This window comes from Leuresthes tenuis, unplaced genomic scaffold (genome assembly GCF_036924035.1).
Source record: "Leuresthes tenuis unplaced genomic scaffold, fLeuTen1.0.hap1 SCAF_69, whole genome shotgun sequence".
NCBI classification, from domain to species: Eukaryota; Metazoa; Chordata; class Actinopteri; order Atheriniformes; family Atherinopsidae; genus Leuresthes; species Leuresthes tenuis.
In genome coordinates this window covers 134,160-143,416 of record NW_027325423.1, presented here as the reverse complement: position 1 = coordinate 143,416, position 9,257 = coordinate 134,160, and the positions used below count along the sequence as shown (strand labels likewise).

Genomic DNA, 9,257 nt, shown 5'->3' with positions numbered 1-9,257 from the left:
ATAATCAAAAGCGGGAGCAGAGCTGTTCGACTGCAAGTAGGTGTGAATATCAGATCATAATTTGCAAAAAGCTGTTGAGAAAGGGTGAGAATGCCCGACTATACACTATCAAATGTGGGAGCGGAGGTGTTCGTCTGTGAGTAGGTGTGAATGTCCGACCATAATTGCTGAAAAATGTGTTAGAAAAGGTAAGAATGCCGGACCATATATCATCAAAAGCGGGAGAGGTTGTGTTCGGCTGCAAGTAGGTGTGAATTTCCAGCCATAATTACTCACAAACGGGTAAGAAAAGGTACTATTGCCAGACCATAAGATCAAAACAGGGAGCGGAGGTGGTTCAGCTGCAAGAAGGTTTGAATGTCCGACTAAAGTTTGTAAAAAGCGGGTAAGACAAGGTGTGAATGCCCGACAATGCATGATCAAAAGAGGAGCGGAGGTTTTCGGCTGCAAGAAGGTCTGAATGTCCACCCATAATTACTGAAAAATGGGTAAGAAAAGGTGCGAAAGCCCAACCGCACATGATCATAAGTGGATGAGAAGGTGTTCGACTGCAAGTAGGTGTGAATGTAAGATCATAATTTGTAAAAAGCGGGTAAGAAAAGGTAAGAATGCCCAACCATAAATTATCAAAAGCGGCAGCAGAGTTTCAGCTGGTATTTATCAATGTCTAGATAGATTTCAACAAAAAACAACGTTGTACTTTGCAGTAAAAGAAAGTGCAAATCAAAAGTTTTAGGAATCCGAGAATAAGCTTATTTTCATGAGTTCTGCACGATTTGGGATTTTATGTATAAAATGAATTCCTTCACTCAAACTAAGTTAACACTGCTTTGTCCTTCATATGTACCCATTTCTACATATATTTCAAGCATAAACTTCCTCATACTACCCTGAATGAGAAAGAGCCACACTTGTGATTAAGCCATACACCCCTTTTGAGGAGTTCTGCATGATTTGGGATTTTATCTATAAAATCAATTCCTTCACTCAAACTATGTTAAAACGGCTTTTACCTTCATATTTATCAATGTCTCGATAGATTTAAACAAAAAAACAACGTTGTACTTTGCAGTAAAAGAAAGAGCCAATCAAAAGTTTTAGGAATCCGAGAATAAGCTTATTTTCATGAGTTCTGCACGATTTCGGATTTTATGTATAAAATGAATTCATTCACTCAAACCAAGTTAAAACTGCTTTTTCATTCATATTTATCAATGTCTAGATCGACTTCAACAAAGAACAACATTGTATTTTGCAATAGAAGAAAGAGCAAAACTGAAGGATCAGGAATCCGAGAATAAGCTTATTTTCTTATGGGCAAGTGGGAACTGCTTTGTCCTTCATATTTATCAATGTGTAGATGGATTTCAACTTCTTCTACTGCAAAGTCCAATGTTTTTCTTTGTTGAAGTCGATCTAGACATTGATGAATATGGAAGGACAAAGCAGTTTTAACTTGGTTTGAGCAAAGCAATTCATTTTATAGCAAAATCCGAAATCGTGCAGAACTCATGAAAGCAGGCTTATACTCGGATTCCTGAAACTTTAGATTTGCTCTTTCTTTTACTGCAAAGTACAACGTTGTTTTTTTGTTTAAATCTTTCTAGACATGGTAAATATGAAGGACAAATCAGTTTTAACATAGTTTGAGTGAAGTAATGCATTTTATAAGCAAAATCCCAAATCATGCAGAGCTCACGAAAAGCTTTTTCTCGCTTTTCACTGCTTTTAACAAACTTTGGTCGGACGTTCACACCTTCTTGCATCCGAACACCTCCGCTTCCGCTTTTGATGATGTATATTCGGGCATTCGAACCTTTTATTACCCGCTTTTTAACAACCATTGTCGGACTTTCACACCTTCTTGCAGCCGAACACCACCTCTCCCACTTTTGATGATGTATGGTCCAGTATTGTTACCTTTTCTAACACATTTTTCAGCAATTATGGTCGGACATTCACACCTACTCACAGCTGGACACCTCCGCTCCCGCTTTTGATCATACAATGTCGGGACATCGCTCCTTGTCTTACCAGCTTTTTACAAACTTTAGTCGAACATTCACACCTTCTTGCAGCTGAACACTTCCGCTCCCGCTTTTGATGGTGTATAGTCGGGCTTTCGAGCCTTTTCTTACTCGGTTTTTACAAATTATGGTTGGACATTCAGACCTTGCAGCCGAATACCTCCGCTCTCTCTTTTGATCATACATTGTTGGGCATTCGCACCTTGTCTTACCCGCTTTTTACAAACTATAGTCAGACATTAACACCTTGCAGCTGAACCTCCGCTCCCTGTTTTGATCATGTATGGTCTGGCAATACTACCTTTTCTTCCCCCGTTTGTGAGTAATTATGGCTGGACATTCACACCTACTTGCAGTCGAACAGCTCTGCTCCCGCTTTTGATTATGTTTGGTTGGATATTCGAACCTTTTCTTAACTGCTTTTTACAAACCATGGTCGGACTTTCACACCTTCTTGTAGCCGAACACCTCCGCTCCCGCTTTTTATGGTGTATAGTCGGGCATTCGAACCTTTTCTTACCCGCTATTTACAAACCATGGTCGGACTTTCACACCTTTTAGTAGCCAAACAACTCTGCTACCGCTATTGATTGTGTACAGTCGGGTATTTTAACCTTTTCTTACCCGCTTTTTACCAATTATGGTCGGACATTAGCACCTTCTTACAGCGGAACACCTCCGCTCCCTGTTTTGATCATTTATGGTCTGGCAATACTACCTTTTCTTACCCGTTTTTCAGTAATTATGGCTGGACATTCACAGCTTCTTGCAGCCGAACACCTCTTCTCCCGCTTTTGATGATGAATGGTCCGGCATTCTTACCTTTTCTAACACATTTTTCAGCAATTATTGTCGGTCATTCACACCTTTCTCATCAGCTTTTTGCAAATTATGATCTGACATTCACACCTACTTGCAGCCGAACACCTCGGCTTCCGCTTTTGATGGTGTATATTTTGGCATTCGAACCTTTTCTTACCCGCTTTTTAAAAACCATGGTCGGACTTTCACACCTTCTTTTAGCCGAACAACTCCGCTCTCGCTATTGATTGTGTAGAGTCGGGTATTTTAACCTTTTCTTACCCGCTTTTTACAAACTATGGTCGGACATTCACACCTTCTTACAGCGGAACACCTCCGCTCCCTCTTTTGATGGTGTATGTTCTGGCATTCGAACCTTTTCTTACCCACTTTTTACAAACTATGCTCGGACATTCACACCTTCTTGCAGCGAAACACCTCCACTCCCTCTTTTGATTGTGTATGTTCGGGCATTCGAACCTTTTCTTACCCGCCTTTTACAAACTATGGTCGGACATTCAAACCTTCTTGTGGCCGAACACATCCACTTCTGCTTTTGATGATGTATAGTTGGGCATTCACACCTTTTCTTACCCATTTTTCAGTAATTATTGATGGACATTCAGACCTTCTTGCAGCTGAACACCTCTGCTCCCGCTTTTGATGGTGTATAGTCGGGCTTTCGAGGCTTTTCTTCAACAGTGTTTACAAATTATGGTTGGAAATTCAGACCTTGCAGCCGAACACCTCCGCTCCCTCTTTTGATCATACATTGTCGGGCATTCGCACCTTGTCTTACCCGCGTTTTACAAACCATGGTCGGACTTTCACACCTTCTTGTAGCCGATCAACTCCGCTCCCGCTATTGATTGTGTACAGTCGGGTATTTTAACCTTTTCTTACCCGCTTTTTACCAATTATGGTCGGACATTCACACCGTCTTACAGCGGAACACCTCCGCTCCCTCTTTTGATGGTGTATGTTCGGGCATTCAAACTTTTTCTTACCCACTTTTTACAAACTATGGTCGGACATTCAAACCTTCTTGTAGCAGAACACCACCACTTCTTCTTTTGATGATGTATGGTTGGGCATTCGCACCTTTTCTTACCCATTTTTCAGGAATTATGGGTGGACATTCAAACCTACTTGCAGTCGAACAGCTCTGCTCCCACTTTTGATTATGTTTGGTTGGATATTCGAACCTTTTCTTAACTACTTTTTACAAACTTTGTTCGGACGTTCACACCTTCTTGCAGCTGAACACCTCCGCTTCCGCTTTTGATGGTATATATTCGGGCATTCGAACCTTTTCTTACACGCTTTTTACCAACTATGGTCGGACATTCACACCATCTTAAAGCGGAACACCTCCGCTCCCTCTTTTGATGGTGTATGTTCGGGCATTCGCACCTTTTTTTACCTGCTTTTTACAAACTTTGGTCGGACGTTGACACCTTCTTGCAGCCGAACACCTCCGCTTCCGCTTTTGATGGTATATATTCGGGCATTCGAACCTTTTCTTACCCGCTTTTTACCAACTATGGTCGGACATTCACACCATCTTACAGCGGAACACCTCTTCTCCCGCTTTTGATGATGAATGGTCCGGCATTCTTACCTTTTCTAACACATTTTTCAGCAATTATTGTCGGTCATTCACGCCTTTCTCATCAGCTTTTTGCAAATTATGATCTGACATTCACACCTACTTGCAGCCGAACACCTCGGATTCCGCTTTTGATGGTGTATATTTTGGCATTCGAACCTTTTCTTACCCGCTTTTTACAAACCATGGTCGGACTTTCACACCTTCTTTTAGCCGAACAACTCCGCTCCCGCTATTGATTGTGTAGAGTCGGGTATTTTAACCTTTTCTTACTCGCTTTTTACCAATTATGCTCGGACATTCACACCGTCTTACAGCGGAACACCTCCGCTCCCTCTTTTGATGGTGTATGTTCGGGCATTCGAACATTTTCTTACCCACTTTTTACAAACTATGTTCGGACATTCAAACCTTCTTGTAGCAGAACACATCCATTTCTTCTTTTGATGATGTATGGTTGGATATTCGCACCTTTTCTTACCCGCCTTTTACAAACTATGGTCGGACATTCAAACCTTCTTGTGGCCGAACACATCCACTTCTGCTTTTGATGATGTATAGTTGGGCATTCACACCTTTTCTTACCCATTTTTCAGTAATTATTGATGGACATTCAGACCTTCTTGCAGCTGAACACCTCTGCTCCCGCTTTTGATGGTGTATAGTCGGGCTTTCGAGGCTTTTCTTCAACAGTGTTTACAAATTATGGTTGGAAATTCAGACCTTGCAGCCGAACACCTCCGCTCCCTCTTTTGATCATACATTGTCGGGCATTCGCACCTTGTCTTACCCGCGTTTTACAAACCATGGTCGGACTTTCACACCTTCTTGTAGCCGATCAACTCCGCTCCCGCTATTGATTGTGTACAGTCGGGTATTTTAACCTTTTCTTACCCGCTTTTTACCAATTATGGTCGGACATTCACACCGTCTTACAGCGGAACACCTCCGCTCCCTCTTTTGATGGTGTATGTTCGGGCATTCAAACTTTTTCTTACCCACTTTTTACAAACTATGGTCGGACATTCAAACCTTCTTGTAGCAGAACACCACCACTTCTTCTTTTGATGATGTATGGTTGGGCATTCGCACCTTTTCTTACCCATTTTTCAGGAATTATGGGTGGACATTCAAACCTACTTGCAGTCGAACAGCTCTGCTCCCACTTTTGATTATGTTTGGTTGGATATTCGAACCTTTTCTTAACTACTTTTTACAAACTTTGTTCGGACGTTCACACCTTCTTGCAGCTGAACACCTCCGCTTCCGCTTTTGATGGTATATATTCGGGCATTCGAACCTTTTCTTACACGCTTTTTACCAACTATGGTCGGACATTCACACCATCTTAAAGCGGAACACCTCCGCTCCCTCTTTTGATGGTGTATGTTCGGGCATTCGCACCTTTTTTTACCTGCTTTTTACAAACTTTGGTCGGACGTTGACACCTTCTTGCAGCCGAACACCTCCGCTTCCGCTTTTGATGGTATATATTCGGGCATTCGAACCTTTTCTTACCCGCTTTTTACCAACTATGGTCGGACATTCACACCATCTTACAGCGGAACACCTCTTCTCCCGCTTTTGATGATGAATGGTCCGGCATTCTTACCTTTTCTAACACATTTTTCAGCAATTATTGTCGGTCATTCACGCCTTTCTCATCAGCTTTTTGCAAATTATGATCTGACATTCACACCTACTTGCAGCCGAACACCTCGGATTCCGCTTTTGATGGTGTATATTTTGGCATTCGAACCTTTTCTTACCCGCTTTTTACAAACCATGGTCGGACTTTCACACCTTCTTTTAGCCGAACAACTCCGCTCCCGCTATTGATTGTGTAGAGTCGGGTATTTTAACCTTTTCTTACCCGCTTTTTACCAATTATGCTCGGACATTCACACCGTCTTACAGCGGAACACCTCCGCTCCCTCTTTTGATGGTGTATGTTCGGGCATTCGAACTTTTTCTTACCCACTTTTTACAAACTATGTTCGGACATTCAAACCTTCTTGTAGCAGAACACATCCATTTCTTCTTTTGATGATGTATGGTTGGATATTCGCACCTTTTCTTACCCATTTTTCAGGAATTATGGGTGGACATTCACACCTACTTGCAGTCGAACAGCTCTCCTCCCACTTTTGATTATGTTTGGTTGGATATTCGAACCTTTTCTTAACTGCTTTTTACAAACTTTGGTCGGACGTTCACACCTTCTTGCAGCCGAACACCTCCGCTTCCGCTTTTGATGGTATATATTCGGGCATTCGAACCTTTTCTTACCCGCTTTTTACCAACTATGGTTGGACATTCGCACCATCTTACAGCGAAACACCTCCGCTCCCTCTTTTGATGGTGTATGTTCGGGCATTCGCACCTTTTCTTACCCGCTTTTTACAAACTATGGTCGGACATTCATACCTTCTTGTAGCCGAAAACCTCCACTCCCTCTTTTGATCATCCATTGTCGGGCATTCGAACCTTTTCTTACCCGCTTTTTACAAACTATGCTCGGACATTCAAACCTTCTTGTAGCCAAACACATCCACTCCTGCTTTTGTTGATGTATGGTTGGGCATTCGAACCTACTTGTTGCCCGCTTTTCATTAATTATGGGTGGACATTCACACCTTGTCGCAGCCAAACACCTCCGCTCCCTGTTTTGATCATGTATGGTTGGACATTCGCACCTTTTCTCACCCGCTTTTTGCAAACTATGGTCGGCCATTCACAGCTTCCTCTCCACCATACTTGTATGGTGGGATATTCACACCCACTTGCATCCGAAGACCTCCGCCCCCACTTTTGTTGATATTTAGTCGGTCATTCACACCTTACCCGTTTTCTTGCAGCCAAACACCTCTGATCTCGCTTTTGATGATGTAAGATTGGGCAATAAGACCTTGCTTTTCCTGCTTTTCACCAACTATAGACGGACATTCACACCTTCTTGCAGCCGAACACTTCCGCTCCACCTTTTAGGTTTCTATCACACCTTTTTTTTCACCGCATTTTATAGATTATAGTTGAAAATTCTCAACCACTCATCCGAAGACCTCTCCTCCCGCTTTTGTTAATATATTTCAACTTTAGTCAGACACTCACACCTACTTGCAACCGAACACCACCTCTCTAGCTTTTGATGATGTATGGTCCGGCATTCTTACCGTTTCTAACACATTTTTCAGCAATTATGGTAGGACATTCACACCTTCTTGCAGCTGAACACCTCCTCTCCCACTTATGATCATGTGCGGATTGATTTTCGAAAATTTTCTTTCATGTTTTCTAGCAATTAATGATGGACATTTAGACCTTCTTGCAGCTGAACACCTCTTCTTCCGCTTTTGATCATACATTGTCAGGCATTCGCACCTTGTCTTACCCGCTTTTTACAAACTTTAGTCAAACATTCACACCTTTTTGCAGCCGAACACAGTTTTTTGCAGCCGAATTTGGGCATTCGAACCTTTTCATACCCACTTTTTACCAAATATGGTCGGACATTCACACCGTCTTACAGCGGAACACCTCCGCTCCCTCTTTTGATGGTGTATGTTCGGGCATTCGAACCTTTTCTTACCCGCTTTTTACAAACTATGCTCGGACATTCAAACCTTCTTGTAGCCGAACACATCCACTCCTGCTTTTGATGATGTATGGTTGGGCATTCGAACCTACTTGTTGCCCGCTTTTCATTAATTATGGGTGGACATTCACACCTTGTCGCAGCCAAACACCTCCGCTCCCTGTTTTGATCATGTATGGTTGGACATTCGCACCTTTTCTCACCCGCTTTTTGCAAACTATGGTCGGCCATTCACAGCTTCCTCTCCACCATACTTGTATGGTGGGATATTCACACCCACTTGCATCCGAAGACCTCCGCCCCCACTTTTGTTGATATTTAGTCGGTCATTCGCACCTTTGGCAAACTATGGCCTTCTTGCAGCCAAAAACCTCTGATCTCGCTTTTGATGATGTAAGGTTGGGCATTCAGACCTTGCTTCACCTGCTTTTCACCAAATATAGTCGGACATTCACACCTTCTTGCAGCCGAACACTTCCGCTCCACCTTTTAGTTTTCTATGGGGCATTCACACCTTTTTTTTTATAAAAACACCACAGGAACACCGTATTGAGGCTTTGTTCTGACCGCTCATTCGGTGTCGCATTTCTTTCACTCTCTTTTCTCAGCAGATTAAAAGAAACTTCCATCCTGCACCGCTGTTTGCTTTTTCACAAGAACAGAGGAGAGCGCACCGTTCCCAGCGGCACTGCAGTACCGGGTCGATAATTGGAGTGAACGGAGCAAGCTCCTTTTTCAACTCCTATTGATACAAATCCATTTAATATGTAGTCCTTGCATAGAGGACACATCAGACATTAAACTGATAAGTACAGATACTACACTTGATCTTAGCCAAAAGGCCGAGAAGCGATAACTGTCCACTGGTTCACGTTCGAGGGCCCTTCCTGGCACAATGCGCACTTGTAGCGGTGTTCTTTTTATGGCCATAGTGTCACTTTGCACCTCCGCCCACCCGCTGCACTGAGCACTCTTCAGCCCTTTTAAATGGTATAACTTTACACTACCGCACGCTTCAGCGAGCACCATTCAAGCAACAACTTTGCACTCCAGCTTCGAACATCGGCACAGTCGCAACAAGTAAGGCGACTCTACTCAGAGAAGTCACTCTGCACAGTAACAAGATTTCTTTTGCACAGACAGAAAGGGCTTCTTCCGCAAAGGTAAAGCCTGCCAAAAATAGAAACAACTCATTAGTGCTGCTCAACGTTGTACTTTGCAGTAA

At 42.8% G+C, this 9,257-nt stretch overlaps 1 non-coding gene across 1 annotated transcript; it reads right to left on the bottom strand.

The window, feature by feature from the left end:
- Positions 1-8,695: 8,695 nt before the first annotated feature.
- Positions 8,696-8,886, bottom strand: LOC140286001 (U2 spliceosomal RNA). The gene has a single exon (XR_011910922.1). It is a non-coding gene; the product is annotated as a U2 spliceosomal RNA (small nuclear RNA).
- Positions 8,887-9,257: the final 371 nt, after the last annotated feature.